The following is a 13,851-nucleotide window of genomic DNA, read 5'->3' on the forward strand; positions in this document are numbered from 1 at the left end:
AAGTTCTGGAGCCACTGCACGTCGTCTCACTCGCCCATCACCAGCCAATCCCACCATTCTGAACTGGTAGGGTAGCTCCAAACTCAACAAATGGAGTCTGGGGGATTGGGCTCCTTGGACTCGGCGGGAGGTCTGTCCCAGTGGAGGAGATGGAGGGCAGCTGCAATGACATTGGCCAGCAGCTCGACCATGGCCTGGATCCTATGCAAGCTCAGGAACTCCTGTGGGTCCATAGCTAACATCTAACAGCTTCTGGTCCCTGCATCAGCTCTTCCGCGCTTTGTGCAGCAAGACAAGCTTCAGTAAGTGCAGGGAGGGGGTGTTTGGGAGGGGCCCTTTAAAGGAGAGCCTGGCCAAAGCTCTGGGAAGAGCTTGCCAGCCGTGTGACCCCTATCTGCAGCATTGCCTGGTCTGTTCGTTTGAGCAGATTGATTTTTTGGTCCACGTTCTGTGTGTGTGGCCACAATCTTTGGACAGAAGTTTTTTTTTTTTTTTCCAGAAGAGATCTTCCAGAACTTCTTTAGCAGGACCGCTGTAGTGTAGACGTAGCCATGCTGAGCAAGAACATCTTGTTTCTTTTTTGCTTCCCTAATCTGCCTGCCTATCGCCCGTCTGTTTACTCATTTTAAACTCTGGTGGCAGGAACCATTTTCTGGTTTTTTTTGGTAAAGCATGTTGCACACTGGCATCTTGGTCCGCAATTAAGGATCTGAGGTGCTGTGGTGGAATCATAGAACATGAACTGGAAGGGACATTGAGAGGTCATCGAGTCCAGTCCCCTGCCCTCACAACAGGACCAAGCACCACCTAGACCATTCCTGATAGGTGTCTGTCTAGCCTGCTCTTAAATATCTCCAGTGATGGAGATTCCACAATCTCTCTAGGCAATTTATTCCAATGTTTAATTACCGTGACAGTTAGGAAGTTCTTCCTAATGTCCAAACTAAGTCTCCCTTGCTGCAGTTTAAGCCCATTGTTTCTTGTCAGAGGCCAAGGAGAACGTTTTTTCTCCCTCTCCTTTGTAACATTTTTTAGATACTCGTAAACCACTACCATGTCCCCTCTCAGTCTTCTCTTTTCTAAACTAAACAAGCCCAATTCTCTTAGTCTTCCCCCACAGCTCAAGTTCGCTAGACCTTTAATCATTCTTGTTGCTCTTCTCTGGATCTTCTCCAGTTTCTCCACATCCTTCTTGAAATGTGGTGCCCCAAACTGGACACAATACTCCAAACTAAAGCCTAATAAGTTCCAAGTAGAGCAGAAGAATGACTTCTCATGTCTTGCTCACAATACAAATACAAATAGCACATACAAATAAATAATAATCTCTGATATTAGCTGTGACATGGACAATTTTGCACTTGAAGACAGCACTAATCAACATCTCTAGAATTCCCATAGGTTTGAACGAGTTACACATAAAAACGTACAAGTGGCCTTATATGAGGGCAAAAAAGAGTTAAGTCTCTTTTTCTTGAATTTTTTCCCAGGGGAAACCCAGATTTTAGATTAATAGGGTGAAGTAAAGCAACCTTATTTTTCCACATTACGTTTTTTAAAGTTTCCAACTGTTCTTTATTAACATGAAACCTGGGAAAATGTAGGTCTTGCTTTTCTTGTAAGTGAAGCAGAATGCTACAAAAATAGCAAAATCAGACATGCCTAAAAATAGCATGTGTTTCAGTGAAGATTTTTTTAAGTTAAAAATAAAGCAGCATAAATACTCTTTGGAAGCCTGTGCCCCTAAATAAATAATTCAGGAGCTGGATCTGAGCCTCATTTCCCCCCTCCCTTTTCTTGGGGCACGAATGGGAGGAAATGGAAAGAGGGAACTCTAACAGCAAACCCAGCGCTGCCCATATGTGTGGCTACCTGTGACACCCTAGGGAGCACAGGAGAGTCACAATGCAGTAAACTATGGTTGGGGCTACACTGTGTGGCTCTCCCAGCAGCTCCATGCTAATGAGCAGCATCACAATTGCAAATGGCTGCTCATTAACATGGTCCTGTGGCTCACTAGCATAACTGCATGAGATCTCGCTCTTGGCAGAGCGGCGTGCTGGCAGTAAAGAGGCCATGTGGACATGCCCCTGCCAGCAAAAAGCCCCTCTGTTGCCAGCCCCGTACGCCCAAATTTTTTGAAATTGCGAGACTGCTCATTAGCATGGAGCTCCCAGAAGAGGCGCTCTGTGTTGACACAGCCTATGACTTAAAGCTGAGCAACTTTATTGGGGGCTAGAAAATACAAATTTGTCTCCAATGAAAACTTCTAATGAATTTTGCTGAATTGCTTCAGATGAAAATGAGAGAATGACAATCAAAACAAAACAAATTAAGTTCTGATTTACCATTTTCAGAAGGAAATATTCTGGATTTTAAATTCAAAATAACATTTTTCTTTAGAAATTTACATCAGTTTTATTTTAACTAATTAAATAGGTTTAAAATACCTCTTGAAAATAAAGTGATGTGTAGCTTGACCCAAAATATTTTTCCAGTTTGCCAGTTATCTTTAGGTATTTACATGGCATTCACCACCATTCATTTTAGTTTGAAGCAACAAATACCAAACAAAGCAAATGCCCCACTTCACTGTATCTTCATCTCATACTCTGAAGAAGTTTGGCTCTGGATCTAAACTCTGTGACTCGGACTGAGTTCTACTAGATGGCTGTAACCATAGCTTGCCATTGAATATAATGTTATCTTTTTTATTCTGACAGCTCATGTTCTTAGTTTGAGCTTGGAATCCTAGAATACTAGAACTGGAAGGGACCTTGAGAGGTTATCAAGACCAGTCCCCTACACTTACAACAGATGGAAGAGATGAAGAAGCTTGCCTGGGCATTTAAAGGCAACTTTAAAGGAAAAGGTCCATCTTCTTCTCCCAAAAATGAAGCAAGGACATTTTATAGAAAATACAGACAACATTTTAGAATTTGGATGCTTGAAGTTAACCTGTAAACCTATATCAGAGCACTTAACGTCAAAGAAAGCTATGGGTGCATATCATTTTTGAAAACTGGCTTATTGATTTAATTGCCTAAATATGGTTTGGGTACCGAACTCAGACATGTCATTGAAGACTGTATTTTTGAGTTACATGAATGTACAAATATTAATGGGAGTTGGCATCCAAATCCCGCAGATGGCTTTGAAAATCCTGCTCTCAAGTTTTGAATTTTTGACCACATTCATTCTGGACTAAATATATCCCTTGTTTAACTCTATTGACTGTCATGGGCTTACATTAGGGATAAATGTGATCCTATGAGTATCTGAGGAAAAAATGGGGAGTTGATTTTTTTTTAATCCAGGAGAAATGTACACTCATCCCTCACTTTACCAGCACAACTGGTTCCCAACTTTCTGATCATAGGCAGAAACTTGTAAGAGGGACACTAAATTACCATTAAATTACATGTAAAAGTCTCTGATTAGTTCCTAGGGCTCCCAACTCTGGGAAGGAGTAGCAGCAGGTGGTGCTGCTTTTGAAACGTAAGTGAACCTTGGGTTGGGGGAGGGTTAAAGGATGGGGGTAGTCTGGGGCTGGGAGCAGGAGAGAGGGTTAAAATCTGGTGGAGGGTTGGAGGGGCGGTTCGGGCTGCCATGGTTTGAGGCTGGCGGCAGGTGGGGTGGTGGTGTCAGGCTGCTGGGGCCGTGGGGGTTGGGGGAGTGTCCAGCTGCAGGCCAGTAAAGGAGTCTGGCTGGTGCAGTTTGGAGCCGAGGGAGTCTGGCTATGGGGGCTATGGGCGGTGTGGGGGTGTGTGGCTGCAAGGGTTATAGGCGGCTGCAGGGGTCTGTCCGCAGGGGTTGCAGGTGGTGGGGGGGTCTGGCTGCAGAGCGGGGTTAGGCAAGGGGGGGTCTGACCACAGGGGATACAGGTGGCTGTGGGAGGCAGAAGCGGCAGTGGGGTCTGGCCGTGGGGCCGGCACAGGGTACAGGCAGTGAGGTGGGGTGGTTCAGGCTGTGGGGCTGGTGTAGTTTAGGGCTGGGGGGGGTGTCAGGTGGCAGGGGGGCTTGCCATAGGGCCGACAGGGGTGTCAGGCTGCCCCTTTTTGGGGCTGTGGGCCACAGGGAGTACAGGCGGCTGTGGGGTGTCAGGCTGCAGGGCCAGCAGGGGGTCATGCTGCAGCAGGTTGGGGCTGCAGAGCTGGCAGGGGGACAGACTAGGGAGGTTGGAGCTGGGGGGAGGGAGGTAGGGAGCGGGGGAAGTTCACTCGCAGAGTGAACAAGGGTAGGTAAGTGTGTCCCTCGTTTAAGCGAGTACTCGTAAATGAAGTACGTGTTTAACGAGGGATGAGTGTATTAAGATGGCAAGAATACAGACATTACATTCACAGGTGTGTTAGAAATGCATTTTTTCAAGGTCAGAGTCCAGTTATAAAATTTCAGTATGCAAACATAATAATATAATTTACATTTTCATAATTATTTTTGCATTGACATTTTGGGTACATATCATTTTTATATGCTTTGCTTCTTTGTACATTTCAGTGACTCTTGGCTTACAATATAGCATACGCACAAATATAATGGAAGTTGAAGCTCTTTCAAAGCCTGTGCCCTGAATTCAATTAGCAATTTAAAAAGTCACACAGGTGGCAATAAACGCCAAACACATGATAATATTACTTGCAAGTTTGCTTATGAATAAAATCCTACCCAAATGCCTTTCATTTTGCTTCTCATTTCTTCAGAGGTAAGGATAAGAAAATCACTGATTTTTAACTAATTTTCTAGTCAAGCTCAGTTATATGCACACATAGTACAACAAAACCAAAAATACAGTACCCATATACATACAAACAGAAGGTAACACTTTAATCATAATACACTACATATTTGCTCTGTCAACCAATTCCCTATTACCACAACCTCCCTCTTCCTAAAGAATGAGGAAAGGGAGACCAAATTTTGCACTATAAACACAATTCACTCTACGGCTACATCCGCACAACAAGACAAAACCGACTTTTAATAAATTAGTAAGTGTCCTCAAACGTTCTAGAAAATCAACCCCCCATTTCTCCATGTCAAGTTACCATGTCGCCATTGCCTTAGGCAAGTTGGACTGCATGAGGAATGCACTGTGTGTATGTATCCCCATAAACAACTGGCAGAATCTCATTGGGCCCTTCTGTAATGAACTGACTAATGACCAAGGATTCTGATTATTGGAATTTGCCGGCTACAATAACTTAGTAGTAGCAAACACACTGGCAGCCCATAAACCATCAAGATGTTGGACCTGGCACAGCCCCGATGGACATCATCATAACCAGATAGATTACATCCTAATTAAAAAGCGTTTCCGGTCTGGTGTGAATGTACACAAGACACGTAGCTTCCAGGGAGCAGACATCGGGAGTGATCATAACCTGGTCCTAATGAGTTTTAAGATACGACTGAAAAAGATTTCTAAACCAAAGAACAGTCGCATTAAATTTAATCTGGACCGTCTTAAAGCCCCAAATACTGTCAATGAGTTCCAAGCTATGATAGGAGGGAAATTTGCTCCCCTGCTCACACTTGAGCAAGACCTAGAAACACTCACTAAAAGCTTCAAAAATGTAGTCACAGAAACAGCTACAGAGATACTAGGAACATATCGTCCCAAAAAGAAACAATGGATTACAAATGAGATTTTGAACCTTTGTGACCAAAGAAGAGAATTTAAGAAAAAGAAAAAATCAGCTGAAGGAGCAACACAGTATAGGATAATTAACAACAAAATAAAAACCAGTATGAAAGCAGCAAAAGAAAATTGAATCGAAAACTGCTGTTCAGAGATTGAAGAGAGCCTAAATGCAAACAACAGTAAGAAAGCTTTTAAAACTATTAAAGGGTTAACACAGACTATAGAACACAGAATAAGCACCATACAAGACAAAACTGGCAACTGCCTCACTGAAGAGAAAGACATTATAAATAGATGGACAGAATACTGCTCTGAGCTCTACAACCTATAACTCCAATGGAGATCCTAATGTTCTGAAAGTAAACAACCCAACAGAAGAAACAAACTTTTCCATCCTACGGGAGGAAGTTGAAGCAGCCATTAAATCGTTAAAGGCAGGCAAATCACCTGGCATAGATAACATCCCAACTGAACTCGTAAAAAATGGAGGCAGCAGTATGGTTGACATACTCATGATGATTTGCAACAAAATATGGCAGAGTGGAGAATAGCCAACAACTTGGGACTAAATCACTAATTAGAACACTTCCTAAAAAAGGAAACCTACAGTTATGTGAAAATTACAGGACCATCAGCTTAATTAGCCACCCTAGTAAGGTGATGCTGAAAATCATACTGAACAGACTAACACCCCAGGCCGAGAAGATTATTTCTGAAGAACAAGCTAGTTTTTGATCAGGCAGGAGTACCACTGAACAGATTTTCAGCCTATCTGTACTGTCAGAAATACAATTCACATCAGCAAGACTTGTACTTTGTTTTTATTAATTTTAAAAAGGCCTTCGACAGAGTTTGGCACGCAGCACTGTGGGCAACAATGAAGCAATTTAACATCAACAGTAAACTCGTTGACATAATTAAAAATTCATATGAAAAGGCCAGTAGTGCAGTATTATTCAATGGTGCCGTTGGTGCCTGATTCCGTACCACTGTAGGAGTACGACAGGGCTGCAGACTCTCTCCTGCACTTTTTAACATCTTTCTGCAATGTATCATGATAGATGCTCTAGATGACCACTCTGGACCCGTAAGTATTGGCAGTCAATCTATAACCAACTTACGTTTCGCAGATGACATTGTTGGACAGGCAGGGAGTGAAAAAGAACTTGTTAAATGCCTAGATAAAACTTCAACAAAATATGGCATGGAAATAAACGCAGAAAAGACAAAACTTATGACCAACAATCCTAGGGGTATATCTGCACAAATATCCATAAAACAACAGAAATTGCAAAAAGTAAAACAATTTAAATACTTAAGGTCGATCATCTCTGATGCCGGTACAAAACCAGAACTACTCGCCAGAACAGCAGTAACAACTGCAGCAATGGCAAAATTAAAACCAATCTGGAAAGACAAAAACATATCCCTAAAGTCAAAAGTAAGGCTCATGCAAGCTCCTGTACACTCCATCTTTTTATATGCTTGTGAGACCTGGACTCTGACAGCAGAACTAGAGCGAAAGATCAAGGCCCTCGAAATGAGGCTATACCGCAAGCTTCTTAACATCCCCTACATGGCACATACAACTAATGAAGAGGTCAGAAACATCATCAACTCAGCAATAGCACCTCATCATGACCTACTATCCAGAGTGAAAAAGAGTAAACTAAGATGGTATGCACACACAATGAGATCATCAGGCCTGTCCAAGATCATACTGCAAGGCACAGTCAATGGTAAAAGGAGACGTGGCAGACAGAAAAAGCAATGGATAGACAACATTAAAGAATGGACAGGGATGAGCTTTGCCACAACTCAAGAATTGACACATGACTGCCAACAATGGAGAGACACTATAAAGAACGTTGTCATGAAGGTGCCCCAACGACCTTGGTCAAGGGACTGATGATGATGATGATGATCCCACAGTGCCTTAGCTCTGTTGTATTCTGAGGGTTTTGTACCACAGAGTTGTGGGGAAAAAAAATTGCCACACTTGTTTGCGGGTGTTTGATGTCACTATCCCAGAATGCAAAGCACTGTCCCAGAATTCAGAGCACCCACTAACCACATGAAAATAAATGGGAGATCATGTCATTTTCTCTGCCACAGTGCTAGAAGCTGGAAGTGGCCAAGGCAGAGCACTTGGGCATTGTGAACTACATATGGGACACCTCTTCAACCCTGGCCTTCATCCAGACTTTTAAATTCAGACTTGATGCGACACCCAGCCAGTTTCAACAATGTTATGATATCAATATTAGTGCTCCCTAAATCAAGCTAATGGTATTTACAGTGAAGACAGTGACATAATATTGAGCTAACTGCCTTAAATTCAAATTTATCTCATAGTGTAGGCATAGCCTATGTGACGGGGCAAGGCTGACAAGCATCATACACAGCTAAATGTCAGTCATGCAGAGGAACCCTGGTTCTACAGGTCTAAGAATGAGTAGAGGGGCCTTAGGGCTTCCCTTCTACAACTTGTAGGGTACAGAAGGTTAGCAATAAGACAACAGGATTCATTTACCACATCAAAGAAATTTTTAAAGTCAGATCCCATGTGTACTTAGTTGTCTGCTTTTGGAATTGTGAAAAATAAAGCCCTTCTCTGCTACAGTATTCTATGAGCTTGAGCAAAACAGGACAAAAAAGCATTAACTAAATATCCACTAGAGGAAAACTGAGTATTTTGTCTGTAAAGAATGTGTTAAGTTTCACAGCATTAACATACTAGAAGGGATAAAGGGCTTAGCTGCAATCATTACCAGTAGGTGGTATGCATTAGCTTCTATTTTCAAACTAGTGGGTTATTCAACAGCTTTAGAAACAATAAACCCTCAAGATTTGGGGCAGGAGGAAGGGAGAAAAAAATAGTTTGAAAAATCATTATTACCAAGTCATAAGCATTCATGATAAATTGCAATTACAAATAGGCATTCATGCTGGGAATAATTAGTAACACCTCAACATTACTGAATGTCAATGAAGTTAAGAATGCTCTTCACAAAACAATACAGATGAAGTAGTCAAGTGATTTTTAAAGGCAGGCATATGTAATTTTGTTAATTGCAGAAATATAGCCAGATATAAACTCCCAGTGGCTACAAATTTCAGCATTTTGTTAGAGCCAAGGACACATAAAGATTATTCCTTTTTATGTGGTAACAATATCCAACAATGATGAAGTCTTCACTGGGATGTCTACAGGGAATTGTTTGTAATGGAAATATCTTTAGGTAACTAGTTCAGATTCACCTTAGCTCAAGAAAGACTAAAAGCTGTTATTATACCTTGCTCGTTGTGGCTTTTGTGAAATGGGGTGGGTGTTCTGAGTTCAACTGCTAACAGACAGGTGTCTGCATAGAACATGTATTGGACAGGCATGGAATCTGAACCGGCACCTCAGCACTAAAGATGAGATATGGGCTTTCCTTATCAGGGGTGTGGCTTATTAGCAGCTGAGCAACTAGGGCTGTCAACAGGGCTAGCCAGGGGAAAAAAAAAAATCTGTCCAGCACACTAACACTTCAGAGTCAGGCACATAAGAAGGCACCACTCCTTAAAATATTCTTTTTTCCAAAATTACCAGTGTCATTTTGCCAGAAAAAAAAATATTTTCATGTCAGTATGTCAGCAATGTTATTTCACTAAAATGGTGGAATATGCTCTTTAAGAAGACTGGGGAAAGCTTGAGAGAAACCCTGGTTTGCGGCCCGTACTTGAGTAAATTACCACCATTTCCCACATCCACAATGTGACACTGAATCCGATTTCCAGAGAGAAACAGACTTTATTTTTATAAATTCTTTTTATTGTCGTCATTTAGGAGGAAAGTTATTCTTTACAGGTTTGCCAGATCACTTTGCTTAGCGTAACAATATATAACATTAAGATTCTTCAGGGATTTCCACTGATGTAATAAAATATTTTGGCTACTTGCCTTACTGCTAATATTTATTTCCTGTTTTATTCAGATTTAACAAATTTACTAAATTCTTGCTGCTTTTTTATTCAAAAGTATTAAGAGCTTGTGCTGAAGGTAATAGGTCAATGGAATGCCAGCAGTCAGAATGTAATTTCTTAATTAAATATATAATCATAATTCAAGTCACTTATGCCATGCCTTTCATTCACGAATCCCAAATGATTTTAAAAATATGGATTATTAATGGAGTCATTTTACTGAGTGAAAGGTCACAAGGTCTGTGCCTATGCACCACTTAAACTTCGTTCTGGTCATCTGCACAGAGGCAAATTTAACTTATAATGATGTACAAAATATGTATTTAGTTCCATTATATTCAGCGCACCAAAAATTGGCACTGAGACCTTGATACACTAAGATACTGAGCACCCTCAATCCTGAAGGACTTACTTCAATGAAAGTTGAAGGAACTAAGTGACTCAGTAAAGATAAAGTCCTGGTCCCACTGAAATCAGTAGAAATGTTGCCATTCACATCAATGCACCACAATTCCCCCTGCCTAATAAGACATATACATTTGTTAATTTGAAGATTTTTATAAACTATTATACATTTAATGGGAAAACAGATATTTTCTGTGGCATTACAAGCATTTACTAAATAACCACCCTTCACAATAGCTTTTGTTAATGACAAATGTTTTAAAAATCATGACAATATAGCTGAAGTGGGAATTTAAAAACTACTATGTTCTGATATATTATCGTTATTAAACGGGACAATTCAGTTAACACACATTAATGTGACAGGTTAAAAACTCAAGGCCAGAAAATGAAACTGTCAAGATTACACCACCATTGTTAACTTAGCATCATTGATGCTCTGAACAGGATATTTCCAGGTATATTAAATTACACAACTAACGGCCAGTGTTCATATATTTGACACAACCTGGATAATTCAAGTAACTTACACATTAAGAAGGTGATTAGGTTTGTAAAATTGGGCTCTTCCATCCTTACATAAAAGTGGCTTGACTTTTGAAGGTGCTGAGTCCCCCAACTATTTCATAGAAGTCAGAGGGAGCTCAAGATACTCAGTGCCTTGAAAAGTCAGGCTGCTTGTACATAGTTACCCAAATAAGGATTTAGGGGCCTAACTTGTCGTACTTGAAAATTACGGCCAATGAAAGGTGAAAACTTACTCAGAAGATGCTTGCAAAGCAGATTTCCTTCCCCCAAACAAACCCCACACCATTCAAAAATATGGTACCATACCTAGTCATGTAATTTCCAGTTATGTTTCCTGAATGGGCTTTTGATATACTTATTTGAAGAGCAGCCCATCCACAAATTCCATTATATGAGTGTGTGCCATTGCCACACTGTGATATAAAGCATGGTGTGAATGTCTGAGTCCACACTACCATCTCTTGGTTGCTAATTAGATCCCCACAGGAAGCTGACTGGGTTAATTATTTAATCAGGCTGGTTCTGGGTGGGATAAAGGTTCAACTAGTCCATCAGCCCAAGTCTGGTATAAAGGCACAGGAAGGATGTGTGAATGGATGGGCCAAACAAACAGGGATGAACAAACAGCCCAAAATATGCTAATGATGCACAGATGCAAATTCCCCATGCCTCATTAGCATAAGGTCACATGATTTGGAGTCCAAAAGATGTTCTTCTGGACTCCAAAACGCCATTTAGAAGTGCGGACCCCAGGGGGCCTTCTGGAAGGAAGTCCTTCTTCCAGAGGCCCCTTCTTCCTAAAAATTTTTGGGAAGAAGAGGCCTCTGGAAGGAGGGCTTCATTCTGAAAGATCCCCTGGGGGCCACACTTCTAAACAGCATTTTGGAGTCCGGAAGTTAGGGATAACGAAGGGATGAATGGATGGACCAAACAAACAGGGATAACTAAGCCCAGTCACACAGGGGCCTGAGAGAAGGACAACTTTTTTCCCCTCTCAGGTCCTGTGGGCCAAATCACTGTAGGTATTGTAAACAGGGCTTATAGTAGCAAAGATCCTTGAGTGCATGCACCTCTGGTCAAACCAGTGCTGGGAGCCTGAACAAGGACCCAAGTGCTCACAGTGGCAGAGAGTTCTGGGGTCCTCCGACTGTCTGTACAGGCTGAGAACTGTGGAGTGCCCTGATGTCTGCATCTGGGTGCTCCAATGGACCCCCAAGACCATTGTGGATGGGAGCTGTGGAGGACCACCACTCCTGTCACAGCTTGGAGCTGCAGGGGGCCCTGCTGCCACAGCAGCTGAGTGCTGCCTCAGGCCTGAAGCTAAAAATGCCACAGAGGTCTCTAGAAGTCATGGATTCTGTGACTTCCATGACATAATCACAAGACTAGCCTAATTCACAGGGCTTTGTGCATGGACCAATATGACAGGACAATGAGCAGAAAAAGAAAATACCTACCATCCCTGTAACAGAAGAGATATCAAAGGGAACTTGGTGAAGCCCCATTGCATGCTGCTGAATGGGAGGCTGAAATTATAACATATCCAAGGTGAGTAGATGCCCTACCCAATGGGAGAAATACCCCTAAGCCATTTCTACGCAACACTTTCTTCAAAAGAAGCATGCTAATAAATGGCCCAAAATATGCTAATGAGGCATGGATGCAAATTCCCTGTGCCTCATTAGCATAATGTCAAGTGATTTGGAGTCCAGAAGATGTTCTTCTGGACTCCAAAACACTGTATAGGAGCACGGCCCCCACAGGGGCTTCCAGAAGGAAGTCCTCCTTCCGGAGGCAACTTCTTCCCAAAAATTTTCAGGAAGAAGGGGCCTCTGGAAAAAGGACTTCCTTCCAGAAGACCCCACCCCCGGGGGCTGCACTTCTAAACGGTGTTTTGGAGTCCAGAAGAACATCTTTTGGACTCCAAATCACATGACCTTATGCTAATGAGGCATGGGGAATTTGCATATGTGCCTCATTAGCATATTTTGGGCCATTTGTTAGCATGCCACTTCTTTGAAAGTGGCATGTGTAGAAACAGCCCTAGAGTTTAAGGGGAGGTTTCAGGGGAAGCAAGCAGAGGTTGTAAATGGACTACTTTATCTAGGCATTATAGGGACAAACTGGAACCCAATCCCTTATATGAGGAAAATCAAAGTCCAGAAACCTTTATGACAGGAAGCAGAACTAATGAGGCAAGGGACAGAAACTTGATATAGGAAAATCAAAGATCTCTCTACAAACTTAAAAGGGGACCCCCCCTTCTAGGAAATGCAATTTCTGCACGTAGAAGATGGACAATTACCCTCAGGGTAAGCATGAGCAGGAGTCCAGCACTTCTTTTAAATATCGGAGGATGTGAAGGAAGAGAAATTTGGCTAGTACTCCTAGGGAGGAGATGTATCACAGACTGCAGGGAATGAACAGGTGAGTCTACACTCTGCTCACTCAGATGCTATCTAGCTCCCCAGTGGAAGCTGAGTGTGGAACCTGAGGAGGTTCCCAAGCCTGGCTGCTCACCATTCTGTATGACCTGCTGTAGTCTCCCCTTTAAGTGGTTCTTTATCTACCTCTCCATTATATTAACCTTCATCCTCTCCAATTTAACTAATAGTTTTCCATGAGGAACTGTACTAAATGCTTTATTGAAATCCAGTTAGACTCATGCTACAGAATTTCCTTTGTCCTTGGAATTTCCTTTCTATTAGACGTTCCATTTCATTGCCAATTACTTTAATGTTCTTGGATGTGGATTACCCAGACCCCACGATTTAGTCCTGTTACATTGTTTGAGCTTGATTTCCACCTTAAATGCACTAATTTCTACTTCCATATCCTCATTTCCAATAGTCATTCTGCCACTACCCATAAGATCCTCATTACCCTTCTTAAAAACTGAGGGAACATATGGGTTTAGGTATTGGGCCATGCCTAGATTATCCATAAATGTCTAACGCATGCGCCGTGCTTAGTGGTCCCGCTTGTCTCTTTATTTTCTTTTCATTTATATGGCTATGAACCTTTTACTATTAATTTTAATTTACTTTATGAGATCAATTTTTCCTTGGATTTTGATAATTCTCACTCTATCCCTACACTTTTGACCTCAACAGGTAGCTTTCCTTGCTGATCTAACCCATTTCCCATTTCTTGTAGGGTTCCTGTTTTTTCTTAATCACTAATTTAAGATTTGTGATCATTCTTCTTGGTCTGCAACCCTTCCTTACAAATTGTTTCCCTTTTCTTGGGATGCAGACTTTAGATTGTTTCTGCAACTTTGACAAAATAATGACAAACTTCCTGTACAT

The sequence above is a fragment of the Carettochelys insculpta genome, chromosome 1 (assembly GCF_033958435.1).
Source record: "Carettochelys insculpta isolate YL-2023 chromosome 1, ASM3395843v1, whole genome shotgun sequence".
Lineage (NCBI taxonomy): Eukaryota > Metazoa > Chordata > Testudines > Carettochelyidae > Carettochelys > Carettochelys insculpta.